General features: G+C 47.5%; 1 long non-coding RNA gene across 1 annotated transcript in view; it reads left to right on the forward strand.

The window, feature by feature from the left end:
- Nucleotides 1-3,536, forward strand: part of LOC118571966 — a 60,537-nt gene extending 57,001 nt beyond the window's left edge. The window contains exon 3 of the long non-coding RNA XR_004943415.1: nt 1,645-3,536. This is a non-coding gene — a long non-coding RNA (uncharacterized LOC118571966). The remainder of the gene's footprint in view (nt 1-1,644) is intronic.
- Nucleotides 3,537-15,825: the final 12,289 nt, after the last annotated feature.

Genomic DNA, 15,825 nt, shown 5'->3' on the forward strand with positions numbered 1-15,825 from the left:
TTGTGATTCCCAGTGACAGTTGGGGAAGTCCAGAGAGAGCCTCAAGTAATTAGCCGTTATTGGCAGGTAATTAATCCCTGCAGATAGTTTGTGCTCACAGCTTTTTTTTTTTTTTTCAAAAGGGGTGTGGCACCAGAAAAATTGCCAAGAGAGCCTGGGAAATGATGTTTCTGTGACTGATGTCACCACTTGAGAGATCACATCTCCAGAGGTCAAGAAGGAACTGAAGCCAGGAAAACTAGGCAGCTGCTGGGGTCCTTCCTAAGTGTAGAAGATGATCGAAACATGATCTTTCTCTGCCCCGTCCCCAGGCTTATCCTCCACCACCTAACACAAGGCATTGGCTTGCACCAGCATTGCCATGCATTTCATGCCTGTGACTCACTCTAGTCTGCCCCGCAGCGTCCTCCTCCAGCTAAAGCAACTCCAAGGGACCACTGCTGTCCCCCGCCAACCCAAAATACCCACATCTGGGCTTGGGTGGTATCACCTCTTGCCTCTTCCCCAAGACAGGTTCCCCATACAGAGGAGGTACTCAAGTCATATTTGCTAAACACTAATGCGTAAATGACTGTATGTGAGTGAGCCAATGTGGTATGTTATAGAAACCACCAGTGACTATTTCAGATCACTTAGGGGCCAGAGCTGGCTGGGTCTAACTTTTTAGTTTGGTAATATGTCACAACTTCCGTAAAATCTAGTCTTTATTTTTTAATAAAGATGATCACTGTGGTATTTTACTATGAAAGTCTAATAACCTGTTTGGTCCCCAGGACCCACAAAAAGACAGAAGAATGAAACCAATTCTAAAAAGTCCACTGGCATCCACATGTGCTCTGTGCCATGTACCAAAACACACACAAATAATTTCTAAAAAAAAAAATTTTAATCATCACTATGTACCATTCTGAATATCATTTTACCTTTTTTTGTGGAGAATTATAGCGAACATAATAGTTTTCACTGGAGCGCAGCAGCTTATAACGTAGCATCTGTGTGGTACACACATCTGTTTCACATGCATATATAGATAAATCTCCAGTAAGATGTTAGTTAATGCCTCAAAGGAGGCTCTGTTGCCAAACAGGCTGGTTGCTGTCACCTGAGGAATGAGTGTGAAGTGTTCTCATTGGATTGCGCGTGCCTTCCTGTTGCATGTAGCTTCTTAGAGTGCCACAGAGTCTCTTAGAATGCTAATCACATTTCCTAAGTACATTGAGAAACCAGAGACAACCTGACTCTTTGCAGACTGATTTCCCTGCCTTCATTCAGCAAACCTGTCCCTGTGCCTCCCAAAGGGCTGTGTGAAAACAGTTAATGTGTGGCCACCACTCCTGCAGGACTGTGTCAGCTTAACTGTCTCCTCACCCTCCCCTCTGCTCTCCCATGTCCACTCCAGCCTCAGTGCACATGACCTTGTCAGACCCTCTCTTAGTGGGTTAGAGGAGTCTGCCCCACAGAGTCTCCAGGTGGGTTTCTTCCCCTCACTCGTCCTTACTGCACCCCGGGGTCTCCAAGGGCTCTGGAAGGGACCTTAGGACCAGTGGGCGGAGTCGGGCACAGGCGCTACGTCCAATCACTGCAGTCCACAGGTATCAGTTGGCATTGGGAGGGGACAATAAAGCGCTGTTTCTTGTCTTTCAGCTGACATTTTACTATGGTAAAACAGATGACTGGTGTCCAGTAAAGTACTATGAAGACATGAAGAAAGATTTTCCAGAAGGCGATATCCGACTCTGTGAGAAAGGAATCACCCATGCTTTTGTCCTCGGGTTCAGCCAGGAGGTGGCTGCCATAGTTGCTGACTGGATGAATCATAAACTGCCCAAAATATAAAAACTGGCCCTGGGAAAACGCACCTACAGCTGATTCGTGGGAGCTGTAGGTGTGTTCTGATTACTGGTGAATGTCTATTCTTAACGCTTGAAAAGGAACATGAGACCCTGCTGGCTTACAGTCTTACCCGCTCCCTGTGCTAAAAGTGAACACAGTTGATGACTCATTCCACATGTTCCCTGACTCAGGAAACACAGAGATCTCCACAAAGATTCCTCTTTTTACAAGAAGCCCAACAGCACGGTACAGTGCAGTTTGCCCAACAGGATCCTGACAAGCCCAAGACAATCTAAATATAGGTGATTCCAAGTGAATCGTTAGAGTCGATTGTCCTGGATGAAATTATGAAACTCTTACTAGAGAATGAAAACCCACCCATGAGTGTGAAGTGTGCAGTCAGGTGTGTAAAATGTGTAAGACTGAGAAGAGCACCCCTGCTCTTCCTGCTGCAGGGAGGAATGAGCAGGGACGCTGGCAGTAAGCTTGGTTTCCCTTCAGGGATGGAGGAAAGCACGTCAGACGTTGTACGGGTCTTGGCTGAGGTCACCAGCATGTCTTCTTCCTGCTGCAGTAAACCGAGAATCAGGGTTGCCTGACATTTGTCAACTAACCAGACAGAGTTGCTGAAGGATCCTGACTCTGACCTGCCACAGGATGGCCAGATGGCAGCAGGCTCCAATGAGCCCTAAAATGCCACGTCCCTGCAGGCTGCTCTAGAGAAGAAGGGAGGGATGGACTGTCCACATCTGGTGTGTATGGCCGTGGAGTGGCTCATCGCTGTGGTTCCTCCAGTGAAGCTCCATGCACAGGAAGCTGTGAACTGGTGCCTTTCATGATGCCGTTCGCTACCCTACAATTCTTCCCTTCTGAAAATCTAGAACATACTTTTTGGGAAGATGTTTTAAATTGTTGAGTAAAACATTAGCATAAATTTATTTCCCATTTGCCTAAATTTTATTCTGGAAAGATACTATTTTGCAAATGAACAGAAGTAATCCATTAAATTTTGTATTACTGCACCTCTGAAAGTGTATTCGTGACTGAGAAGTGGAAGGCCAGCTAGGCTGCCTTTCCTTAATTGACTCTATCCTAATGTCCCAGAGTCCAGTAAACCCCACTGTCTGTAGCGACAGCTGATGCCCAATGGAAACATTCCATTTTCTTCTAGAGAAAAGCTCCCATAGCTGTATCATTCCTCAGGGGCAGTGAGATGGTCCTTCCTCTCACAAACCTAAGATGCTGATGGAAGATTTGGTTGTGATGTGCCTCCAGCTCCCTGGTGAGTGAAGAAAGTTCTCAGCCTCTGCATGGCTTCTGCATCAGAGCTCTAACTTCTCAGAGGGGAAAAGCCAAACTCCAGACAAGGAGAGCTCTTAGACCATGGAGAAGACCATTAGCTACACAGTAAGGGTTGGTGCTACACACAAGTCCTCACTGGCATCTGCACACCGAGGCCTTCTGGAGAGCTGACTGGGAAGCCAGGATTCTTGCTCTGAGTACCTTGCTTATAGGACAGGTCCCATCAATGGTGGAAAATCAATGCATAGAAACAAGTGCTGGTAAATCAGACCTACTGGAACAAAATAGCTTTCATTGATTGCTTCCAGAAATTACTCTGTGTTTTCCAAACTCTACTTAAAAGACCCTGGTGCCTCATTCCCTTTCCCCATCTAATCACCTAATGATATTTATAATAAATGTTTTACATTCAATTCCTACTGTGTCTGGTCTGATGTCTGTGTGCTGTGGGCAAGGATACAATGTGAGCAGTTGGCCTGAGCTAGACTCACTATTAAGGGGAAAACAGTACTTTGTCATTTCACTTTTGAAAGAGGGAAGAATATGGTTTCAGGAGACTGAATCCTTAAGAATTACAGAGGGGCTGGAAAGATGGCTCAGTGGTTAAGAGCACTAGCTGCTCTTCCGGAGGACCAGGGACCCACAGCCCAATCCCCACCACCCACATGTCAGCTGATGACACTCTGTAACTCCTGTCTCAGAGGATCTGACACTCTCTTCTGGCCTCCCTGGGCACCAGTTATGTACTTTGAAACCATCTTGAACTACATGGCAAGACCCTGTCTCCAACATAGAAGGAGGAAGATGAGGAGGAGAGCACAGGAGACGAAAATCGGTCACTGGTGGTGAGATCTGTTTCCCAGTGGTTCTACCTGTATGTTCCAGTTAGCCACATGATGGCCCCTGTGGTCTTCCTAGTGCTTCTTATAAAGCTGTCTGATGCTGTGTGAAAAGCATTACTTGGACCCTTGATCCAGGCCCATATGACCCCTTGAGTCATGAAAGCAGTTCCAGAGGCCGCTCAAGTTAGCTCACGTCTGGGGCCCTTTCCCTGTTGGCTACCCTCAGCCACTGAACCCTTGGATGGCCAGGCACGTCCTCTGTTTTGATTTCCCTCATACTTATATTAAAGCTGTGACAATTCCAACTAAAGGAGTATGACATACTTACACGACCCCTGACTCTGAATTGAATGCTTTTATTAGAAAGTAAGTTTAGGGGACAATTTGAGTCTCAAGGTGATAGTGTTAATTTTCTGGCTTCAGTGATTGTACTATGGGAACGTAGGTGAATGCCTGTGTTATACTGAGAACACAATGATGTATCTAGGTACTGAGAAGCATCATGCCAGTTTACTCAGAGATGGTGTACAAGAAAATACTTTCCTCTGTATCTACCATTTTTTTTCCCGAGACAGGGTTTCTCTGTGTAGCTTTGTGCCTTTCCTGGAACTCACTCAGTAGCCCAGGCTGGCCTTGAACTCACAGTGATCCGCCTGCCTCTACCTCCCGAGTGCTGGCGTTAAAGGCATGCGTCACCACCGCCTGGCAAATCTACCAGTATTTTGGAGCTTCGCAATATTTGGGGGATGTATAAAATATTTTCAAATGCAGCAAGCTCTCTCCAGCATCTATGTCTCATTGTTTCTTCTCCAGACAGTAGATGTCTTCTAGTCAGTAAAAAGGAGAACTGAGTTTAAATCCCAGATCTTTTATTCATAGCATCATAATGCTACGTAAGATTTCATCCCTGCCTGAGCCTGTGAATCTGGGATAATACTAACACTTGTCTGGTTGTGTTTTGTTGTTGTTGTTGTTGTTGTTGTTGTTGTTGTTGTTGTTTGTTATGCTTAGGGGTCGCAGGTGTTTGGTTTCATTTGTTATAAAGCAATGAGGTCATGCACGTAGCACTCAACATCTTGTCTGCCTTATGGCCAGCCAGCTCTAACAGGTACCTCAAGGGAGGAACTGGCAAGCTCCTTCATTCTCACCAATGCAGTGGAGGCACCATTGCTGGTTCAGTCACCCAGGTAGTAAGGATACTTGTGGTCTCCAAGCTCCTGGACCTTGCTCTTGTGCAGGAGTGACGTACTGACCTAGCTCAGCGTTCTGGCTGTGGGCCATGCAGCTTCCACACACACACAGCCTTGGATGCTCTCACAGTGGGCTTAGAAAAGATGCAGGAAACAGCATTTCTCAGAACAGGAGACACCTCTGTTCCTGGTCTCCCACTGAGCACAGAGGAGAGTCTATACTTGGGCTCCTCCACTTGGGGGTGGGGCTTAAGGAGAGGTCAAAGGCTAGAGTTAAGCAAGCTCTGTGAACAAATCCATGCAAGGATGTGAGCAAAGCTCTCCTGATGAGGACCGAAAGGCTCTTAAGTGTGTCCTTGTTGCTTTCTCACAGGTTGTGACTCCTGTTTGTGCCCCATACAGATAGAAGTAAATGATCCCATTGGTCCAGGCAGGGAGCAGATGTGAACCATTAGTGGGGGTCTCTGCCACCTCCAGACCAAGACTGGTATCAGTGAACATGATACCTGTTGAAGTTCCAGGTGATACCCTGGAAGCATGGCAAGGGCCATAGGGAACACAGTGTTACTATAGTTCTGTGAAGAGGGAGTATCCTTGGGGAGAAGGGAAGGGGCTTCCTTTTCTCATACAGAACAGGCAGAAGTTGGGTCAGTTTGGCATAAAGAAGAACAGGTCCAGGTAAGGTATCCCCTAAGCTATCACTGTCTCACATACAGGCTTCTCAGTCCTTGGAGGCTCTGACTTGCCCAGTGTTCAAACAACCTGTGTGCAAAGTGCCCTGCCTCACTCAAGATTTCATAGCTGCTGGGGCTGGAAAGATGGCTCAGTGGATAAGCGCTCAGACCACTCAGTGACCTGAGTTCAGTTTCTGGTACCCTTGTGGGTCTGTTCACAACCATCTACAACTCCTTCTCCAGGGAGATCTGATGTCTCTGATCTCCATGGGAACCTGCAATCAGATGCACACACACACAAAAAAAAAAAAAAAAAAAAAAAAAAAAAAAAAAAAAAAAAAAAAAAAAAAAACACATACAAATACACATAATTAAAGTACACTTTTAAAAATATTTTCTAGACAACAGTTTGTAGGAGCTGAGATCTTTAGGCCACTGCTCTAAAGAAATAGCTTTGTCCAGTTCTTTCTACTACACCATGCTGCCTCCTGGAGGCCACAGTGGGCAAACCTAGCCAGAGTGGAAGGATGGCAAAGGGCAACTGAGGAACCCCCCCAGTCAGTCTCTCTCTCTCTCTCTCTCTCTCTCTCTCTCTCTCTCTCTCTCTCTCTCTCTCTCTCTCTCTCTCTCTCTCACACACACACACACACACACACACACAGAGAGAGAGAGAGAGAGAGAGAAGTAAGAAGAGGTAGTTAATCATAAGTGAGGCTTGTAAAAGACTAAAAGCTGTAACTGTCCAGTTTTCAGAGGCAAAAACTACACCAGACAGTACTTTGGGAGAGGAAACGCCCACATGCTGGTGTCTACAAAGGATGCACTCTGCCACGACTTCTCGCCACCTGGTGCTCTGTGCCTAACACACTCTTCTGCGTGTGTGCCTGCTCTTAAGCCTTGAGAATCACCGTTTCCAGTTTTCATCATGCCCAGTCTCTGAGACTTGTCCCAAAATGCCAACTGCCTCTACCTCCTGAGCCAAACTTAACTCTCTTTGCAGCCACCCAGGAGGGCTGCTCATAAATCCGCTGGCTCTCTCGGCATCATTACTGCAGGGACAGCAGCTTTGCTGACCAGCTCCTTCTAGCTCCTGCTATCACCCCTCCTTGCCCTTTAAAGGAGAGTTCTAGAAAACAGGCTTGAGTTGTAATCATCTCTATGCTTGCCAGAAAATAGAGCCTGACACTAGATTTCAGTATGAACTAGGTTGTCTAAATTAGTAAATGTTTCTTTCCATATGTAGCAGGCAAATTCTCACAGAATGCAGGTTCTTAGTGGTCAGACTATCAGGAAGTCCCATTTGTGGGCCTTTGCATTTCAAACTAGGCATGCCACTGAAAATGTTGGACAGAGACATGTATGCATTTCCCAAGCAGAGTAGATTCAAAGACAGCTGTGCAATTCCTGACACCAAGGAACTACAAATGGGGCCACTACCCTTTGTGGCTGATATGACTACAATGGTTACTTTTCTTATGCTATAATTAGAAAACCTTTGAGGTTTAAGTATTGACCACTACCAAATATGTGGCTTATTAGATACTGAGCCCTAACCCTGCAGAGTACCCCAAAAGGAAATCATAGCATCAATACACAAGACAATGGACAGGCCCAGTAGAGCGTTCTCATTTTGTATTGGATTCCTCAGACATTCTGGTAAAGGGGCTTGTGCTGACCTCCCCACAGTGGGGTGGATTTCCTTCCTGGGTATGTCTATAGGAAAATTCCTCTTCTCTGGGATGGGAATGTGACCCTCTGACTGGGCGTCCATTAGAGCCACAGGGTGTAGATGCACCTGCAAGGTCTCACTCCCTCACAAAGGGACTGGAATCCCACCTCTGCAAATCCACCCAGCTCAGGCTCTGCAGAACATCTGGGCTTCCTTGTACTGGCCATCACTGTACACCTGCATGTGATTAGGACTCGGCAGACACCCACAGCCCCACCAAAGTCAGCTCTGGTGACATATCCCTGCGGAAAAGTCTCTCCCCAGATCGCTGATCCTTCTGACCACGTGAGTGCAGGTTCCAAGGATACGTGAGCTCAGCACATCTGTGACCACAGCAGTCCTCATCCTCAGTGGAGCAGCAGCAAAGACACCTTCACCCCAGCCTGCTCGGAAATGAGCAGCACCAAGGGCAGACTGCATAGCAGAGCCAGGGAGGGAACAGAAGTCCAGCTTGGCCTCCTCAGTGTCAGCCACCAACGAGCCTTTTAGACCTGTTCACAGCTGTGTTTGGGAAGTTGGATACAACTTCAAATCCCCTGACATTCTCCCCGCAAATGTTCCTTCTCCTGTGAATGTGTAAGCCCTGCACAGCATGCTGGAGTAGCCATGTGGACAAGGAAGAACAGTGGAGTTTTAACCTAGGTACGTGATGAACAGTGCATGACCAGACTTTACACCTTTCTATGGAAGGGTCATGGAGCTTTCACATTTAATGTACCAGCCGGAGTGTTTAGTTGGAGATACATTTTCTCCTAAGAAAATAAATTTACATTCATTAATGAAATTAAGAGCACAGAGAGAGTCTCGAGATGTATCTTTGATAGGGGGGAAACATGACCACAGAGACTTTGATTAACATACTCCAGGAACACTGCATCCTCTGGGCAGGTGCAGCAATCACGGACACAAAGGTGGGTCACACTGCAGGGGCTTCATATTCCCAAAGATCGTATTGGTCACATAACAGCTGAACCATCTCTCCATCCCTTCTTCTCTGATTCTTGGGGTTGTTTTTTTGTTTTGTTTTGTTTTCTTTTCTTTTCCAATTTTTAAGACAGGGTTTCTCTGTGTAGCCTTGACTGTCCTGGAACTTGCTCTATAGAACAGGCTGTCCTTGAACACTCAGAGATCCACCTGCCTCCGCCTCCCCAGTGCTGGGATTAAAGGTGTGCACCACCACTGCCCAGCCTCTGCTTGTGAGAGGGAACCAGAGGAGGGAGAGCTGGGAATGAACCTACAGAGAAAAGTTGAGGTTGTAAAAACCATTAGCAGCGGTAAGGGAGAGTGCGGAGAGTGTGAGCAAAGCTATGTTTATGCTTTGGCCCTCTGTAGCCAGCCCTCCAGTGGCACTGGGGACATAGGAGCCTGAAATCCAACTCCCCAGTGAGCCTCTGCCTCATGAAGAATGTCTGCAGATACTGGGGAGTGCTGAGAAAAATGCAAATTTCTTCAGTGATGCGGAGATCATCCAGTTGGTCAATGCCACGCACATCCCGGCTTACAAATTGGAAACTCTAATGGAGACTCATGAATGTTGGGGTATCCATCACAGGCAGCTCCTCTCCACAAAGCTTTAGGAGACTTCTCTGCAGTACCTGCCTTACAGAGATTGTAATTACTCCCTGGTGATGGGAGCTTGCTGTGAGAATGTGATCGGATATATGTCCATCCCTGTTGGAGGGGCAGGGCCTCTGTGCCTGGATGGGAAAGAGTACCAGGTTCCAATGGCAACAACGGAAGGCTGTCTTGTGGCCAGCACCAACAGTCACGTGTCCTGACAAGAGGGCCAGGTTCTATCACAACTGTGTCTCTCAGTAATCAGAAAAAAAGTGCAGTAGCCTGCCTCCCATGGAGGAAGAAGTGGGTCAGAGCATACTATGGGACTGTTGGGACAGGAGCTGAAGCAACCTAGGAGGTGCTCTCTGGAGGACCAACCTAGAATGGCCTGTCAGACTTGCTCTAAGCCTAGATTCTCTGATACACATCATTGGTCTCATAGAAGAAGCAACTAAATGGTCTTTATGCCTTGAGACTACAGAGGCTAGACCATGCAGCCTCCAGAGCAGAGGACCCATGCTTTCTGCACTTCGATGGGTTCTCCTTGGCAGCCTGGAGTGCAAAAACCAAATGTTTACTCCTTGCAACTATATTTTGAATGACTACTCATTCCTTAGAAGCTGTCCCATGTGCCGGAGAGAAAAACCTTTTCCTTAACATTTTGGCCTCTTCTCCCCCCAAGCCTAGGCCGACTCGGTGACCTTATGTAGTGCACGGCTGTGCATAGGATCCTCTGTAGTTTCACAGTGCTCACAAGGACTCTATGCTTGGGGCTCCTGCCCGTTGATACCATGTTGAGACCATGGTACTTTAGGAGACCAGGCTCAGCACAGACTAGCAGGGCCAGGCCTACCATGTAGCTACCCATTTTGATGCACTCATTCTGATGCACAAGTCCTTGCCTTCTGTTCTCCAAAGCAGAGAGGAACTGTAATAACACAGAAAGGCTAAACTACAGAGGTCAAAACCTCCAACCCCAAACACCAGTCAGAAGCATCTTTATGAATAAAATATTTAATCGGCTATCTGTACAAAATATTAAAGTGGTGAATGATGAGCATACAAGCTGTTTAACAAATACATACTGCTATTTGCTTTTTGAGAAAAAAATAGTTTGCTGTTTTACAGGTCATTTACATTTCAATATGTACAACCTACTTAAATTTCAGAAGACATATACACACAGAGTCATGTCTGCCTTCCAAGGGTTCTCTCCTCGCTGGCCTGGTCACACCAGCATTGTACAGTGTCATCCAGGGCTGCCCAAGTGGCCAGGCTGAACAGCAGGCAGATGCTCAACTACAGCAGCCTGCAAGCCTTGGAGCTTTGTTCTGGCCAAATCTGAGCTGGAAGACTGCCAACAAGGAGATTTCAGTTTTCAAAACCTCTCCTGCCCCATCTTCTTAGGAGCCAAGCTGAGGAACAGTGGGTGTCATTGCAAAATGAAAGTGACTTCCCCGAAACTAATTAATTCTGTCTTTAGCCGGGAGGGAACAGCATGGACTTGAGCCTTGGTGGCATTACCACTGCTTCCAGTCTTGCCATTTCCTTAAAGTAACAGTATCAGAATCAGATTAAAATTACTTTTTAAGCTGCGGGCCATTCACTATGTGCTGCATTCCACTGCCCACCCAGGACCAACTTATACAGCAACAAGCCATAAGCAGGTTCAAGATTCAGTGACTACCTTCACAGTGAGAGAACTTGAAAGATCTGCCTCTTTATTTATACATAAAACAGAACACAAAACAATCACAAACTTTTCAGGATCACTTATATCATCTACTAAAAGGGCAAGTCACAGGTAGTGTGCTAAACCTTGTTTTTGTTTTTAATGCATGAACTATTCATTTGGAGTGGAAATTTTGCAGCTAAAAGACCTGATCATGACTCCATCAAAGAACCAAAGACAAAAGCTGTTTGTCCCACCATGTAAAGTGAAATGCAAAAATAAAATTACGTTAAAGGTGCTCATGTTTAGTCTGTGGTTTATCTGAGGTGGAGAATGCCAGGGAAACTCTTCTGTGGAGAGTCTTGGTTCCCATCTTGGAACATTAGCTTGTTTCCCAGCCAGGAAGCAGTTGCATGCTGGACTTTCTCACCAAACTGGATCATCATTTCTAAACAGAGTGCAGACTGGTTGATTATGTATGACTCTGACAGGCAGCCTCCCAAAGTGGGGCCTGTTCCTCAAGCCATCCTGTAGTCCTCAAAGCAAACTGTTGCTGCACCCCTGGAGGAATCAAGGACTTCACTCCTGCATCAGGGAAAGGCCACCAGAACATCTTGGCACTGTCTTGCAGGCTTGACACACAGACAGCTCAGGCAACAGCTGCCCATAGCCCACATGAGTTACCTGAAAGGAGCCAGGCTGCTGGAGAGAGAGGGGCACTACTGACTGTCAGAGCATGGACAGGTTATATGCAATTCCTCTTAGCAAGTGGCTTACAGGCATCGGGCCATGTGCACTCCCACAAGCGAGTTGAGATTGTATGCTCTTGGTGGGTCAGTTCACATTTACTTCTAATTCAGCCAGACTTCTGCAACGGCTTTCCCGGAACTCTTGTCTTTGTCTACAATGTGCACATAACCAGATGGGCCAGACATAGTTCTAGATCCTGACAGCCAAGAGTCAGGGGGCACTAGATGCAGAACATGGCATCTCAAATTATGGAAAAACAAATGCAGAAACACAATAGCTGGCCTCGTCCTGAACGCCTGTAGCACAGTGCCTACCTACCGTGCCTGGGTTTGGCCCTCAGCCTTTCCTGATGTCCTTAGTTTATTTCAGCACCCCCCTAAGAATGATAAGAAGTTTCTGGGCTTGCAATGCTCTCTTCCCTCTGAGTAAAAAGCTTCTGCTCTAGAAAGACGTTCCCCTGATGAACAAAATGTGCTTCTCACACCTTCACACCTAACCCAGAAATGGGTCTCAGGAAGTTTCTGTGGTTGCCACAGCCCTCTGGTCACTTAAAGGGGATGCATGTGAAAGAAATGAGTCCTGTGTTTGTCTCACAGGTGCTGGAGGAGGCCTGCAAGCCTGGCACTGAGAGGCAGAAATGGACCTTTGGATAATGTCCTGGCCAGGCTTGCTGCTATGAAGTTACATTGGATGAGCAATAATAGCAATAGGACCTTGAAACTCAGGCTGGTTTTTTCAGTGACCTTGAGCCCTCCCAAGCCCATGCTGACTTGTACTTGTTGTAATGGCTGCCACAGCTGCTAGGAAGCGCCACCTCCACTTCCGCCTGGCTAAAGGTCTAGAGCATTGGTTCTCAACCTGTAAATTATAACTCCTTTGGGGGTTGAGCAACCCTTTCACAGCGGCCGCCAAAGACCGCCAGAAAAACACAGATATTTACAATGCGATTCGTAGCAAGTGGAAAATTTACACTTATGAAGTAGCAACAAAATCATGTTATGGTTGGGGGTCACCACCACATGAGGAGCTGTATTAAAGGGCCACAGCACTGAGAAGGTTGAGAACACTGGTCTAGACTCAAACTGTAAAATGTCTACAAGCACAGTATGGGCGGGGCTTGGTTAAGACAAATATGTGCACAGAAGCAGAGTACCACCCCCCATCCCCCTTCCCCCATGCCCTGTCTTCTGTCCCCCATCCCCTAACAGCCCTGAGTTTAGCCTACTGACTCAGAACCAACTTCCAGTCTCACTGAAGCCTGGAATGTGGCCCCCTTGGGAACAGGTTTCCCTCACCACCACCACCTCACTCACTCCTACCCCTTTGTGCTGTTCTGTGCTCTGGCACAAAAGGAAGGAAGAAAACAACTTGGCTTCAGCCTAAAGCTTTAGAGGCCCCTGCTACTGAAAGAAGAGCTATGTGTGGTGTGTGGGGGGGGGGGTATCTAAATAAACCTCTTTTGGACTTCTCCCTTCTAGAGCATCTTAACGCTTAGTACTACCACCATCTTCCAGGCTGTATAAAGGAAGACAAGAAGTCTGATCCCTGCCACCAAATCGCTCTGCTGATAAGCCTGAGCCGGATCTTGCACCCATGGCATGGAGAGGAGACCCTGGGAGGGCAGCCTATCTGGGCCGGGCTCTCTTATACTTTCCCTGGGGCCTCTGAGCTGGCACCAGAGTCCCACTTTCACTTTCTCTGTTGTCACCAGAGAGGACTCACTGGCCATCAGGGACCCTTCCCCAGCACTGGGTCACTTGGCAGGCTCAGGCGGGATGTGGCTGAATGTGAACACAAGTACATCTTGAGCCAGGGTAGCTCAGAAGACAGAGGCAGGCAGACCTCTTGAGTTGGAGGCCAGCCTGCTCTACAGAGCGAGTTCCAGGAAAGTCAGAGCTACACAGAGAAACCCTGTCTCACGAAATCAAGGAAGGAGAGGAGGGAGGGAGGGAAGGAGGGAACTCTGGTGATGTGGCTATAACTAGGGTTACTCTCTTTGCCTTAGAATATCCAGTTTTCTAGGAAGAATCTTGGAACCTTAGAACGGGATCGTTTTCATTGTAAGAGACAGAAGTTCTAGGCAGGGAGATGACTGGTTTGCCTCAGATGTCTCTCAAGAGATGCCCTGTAGAACAATACACCCAAGTGGGCTCCTATGAGGCCGACCCAGGCCACACAATGAAGAGAGCGGACCTTTTAGTGTACAGAAGCCCTGAGACTCCTCAGGCACATCAGCTGCCCACCCTATGGAGACCTAGCGACGTCTCACCCACTCCCCAAATTTTATAACTCCCTCCTTTCCCACTCCAGACACTTGTAAAAGGGAAATGCAGGCCCACGGCTCCCTGACAAAAAGCTGCTTTTGGACCCTTCTCCTTCCCAACCCATCTGCTGCAGACTGCTAATACTGATGCTGAGTCTACTGAACCTCTGCCTCCCTGGACTCGCAAGAACACACACTCTGGAGAACCAGCAAGGGCCATGACAGTGTGTTCTCTGCTTTTCCGGACAGACTCCAACAAGAGAGGAGCGGGCCTCTTGGGGCACAAGATGCTCTCTTGACTCATTACCCCTGCTCTAAGAACAAAGCCAACCTCCGGCTTCATTTGGGTTGGCCTTGAGTGGGAGTAACTGGTGGGGTGAGGACCTGTACGACTGGCCGTCTCCTGTTCCATCCAGGGTGTGTTCAGGCTCCCTTCAGGACTCTCTCACACCCAGCTTCTGTCCCTGCTGACACCATGATGGCTGTCAGAAAAGATCAACGTGGGGCAGAGAGATCAGCTGGCCTTCGGCAGCACTACCACACATAAAAATACCTGGGAAGTGAGCAAAGGCCAAGCATGAACATTACAGCCCAGTGCAGCGCCAGCCATGCTTCCCCACAATAAGATTAAGAAATGGACCACCCTCTCTGCAAAGCCCAGCCCAGCTGCTTGGTAACCCCCAATCCCACAAGGCCAGAGTCTAGGAATCCTTAAAATGCCTTTCCTGCCAATGGAGGGGTTTACCTTAATCCATAAATTATAGCTTCAAGCACCACACCAGACCAGCTTGGTGTCTGGCGGGCCCCTGGGCCCAGCTGGCCAAACTGCGCCTGCTTCGTGAGCAGGGATGTTAGACTTAGCTCCCTGGAAGCAGTGGTTGAAATTATCTGAAGTAGTAGTGCACTCTCTCCCTCACAAAGCCGAGAATTCTCTTGACTTCAGCGGGGATACTTTGATGATCTCAGCCTGGGGAGGAGGGGACATCCAGACAGACAGGGTCCCTGATCAGCCATCTCAGTGTTTTGTTTTGTGTTGTGCTGTGTTTTTCTTTCTGGAGCTGAGGATCGAACCCAGGGCCTTTCTCTTGCTAGGCAAGCGCTCTACCACTGAGCTAAATCCCCAACTCACAGCTCAGTGTTGACTACAGCTTCCAGAGGAGGAATTTCAGGGAGCAGCTGAGTTTGTCCTGGTCATCCAGCCTTCCTAGATCTCAGATGGTAGACAAATGGTGAAGAGTTGCTCCCAACTGTACAGACAGGGGCATTTCTCTGCCTCTTGGCAAAGCTAGTTTAACCACATCCCATCTGCCCTACATGCAACGGTCCTTTTGTGGTCCTAAAACGCATCCTTGAGAACACTGCCATCAGAAGCAGGATCAAAAGAGGACTAGTGATGGTTTCCCAGAGGTCCAAGGGAGACCTGGGAGGTGTTCCTGAGGCAGTGGACAAAGGTGGCAATAGCCTTCTGTGGTGCAGCCCCAAATGCATGGAAATAACTACTCTCAACCATCGCCTGCAACACATCTTGTTAGAAAGAGGTCATAGCTAAAAAGGGGGTGGACATTTCCCTGCTATATAACGCCCAAGCTAAATCAAGATAGTTTTACACAAAAGTTGTTTGGCCTAGTCATACACACACACACACACACACACACACACACACACACACACCAAAAAAAGTATCAGAATGTTTGGTTCTATCCAAAGGTAGTTAATACTTGAAATTTTTCTCAAAAAAATAATAGTCAACTGTAATGTTCATTAACTTTTTATAACTTTCTAATACAACTTTGAGTGCCGTTTTTATTATTATGACATCAAGCCATTTTGACAGCAGAGCAATCACTATTAAAACCATCATTTAAAACAGAAGAGGGGCCTGGCAGTGGTGGTGCATGCCTTTAATCCCAGCACTCAGGAGGCAGAGCCAAGTGGATCCTTGTGAGTTCGAGGCCAGCCTGGGCTACAGAGTGAGTCACAGGAAAGGCACAAAGCTACACAGAGAAACCCTGT

The sequence above is a fragment of the Onychomys torridus genome, chromosome 21, assembly GCF_903995425.1.
Source record: "Onychomys torridus chromosome 21, mOncTor1.1, whole genome shotgun sequence".
Taxonomy (NCBI): Eukaryota; Metazoa; Chordata; class Mammalia; order Rodentia; family Cricetidae; genus Onychomys; species Onychomys torridus.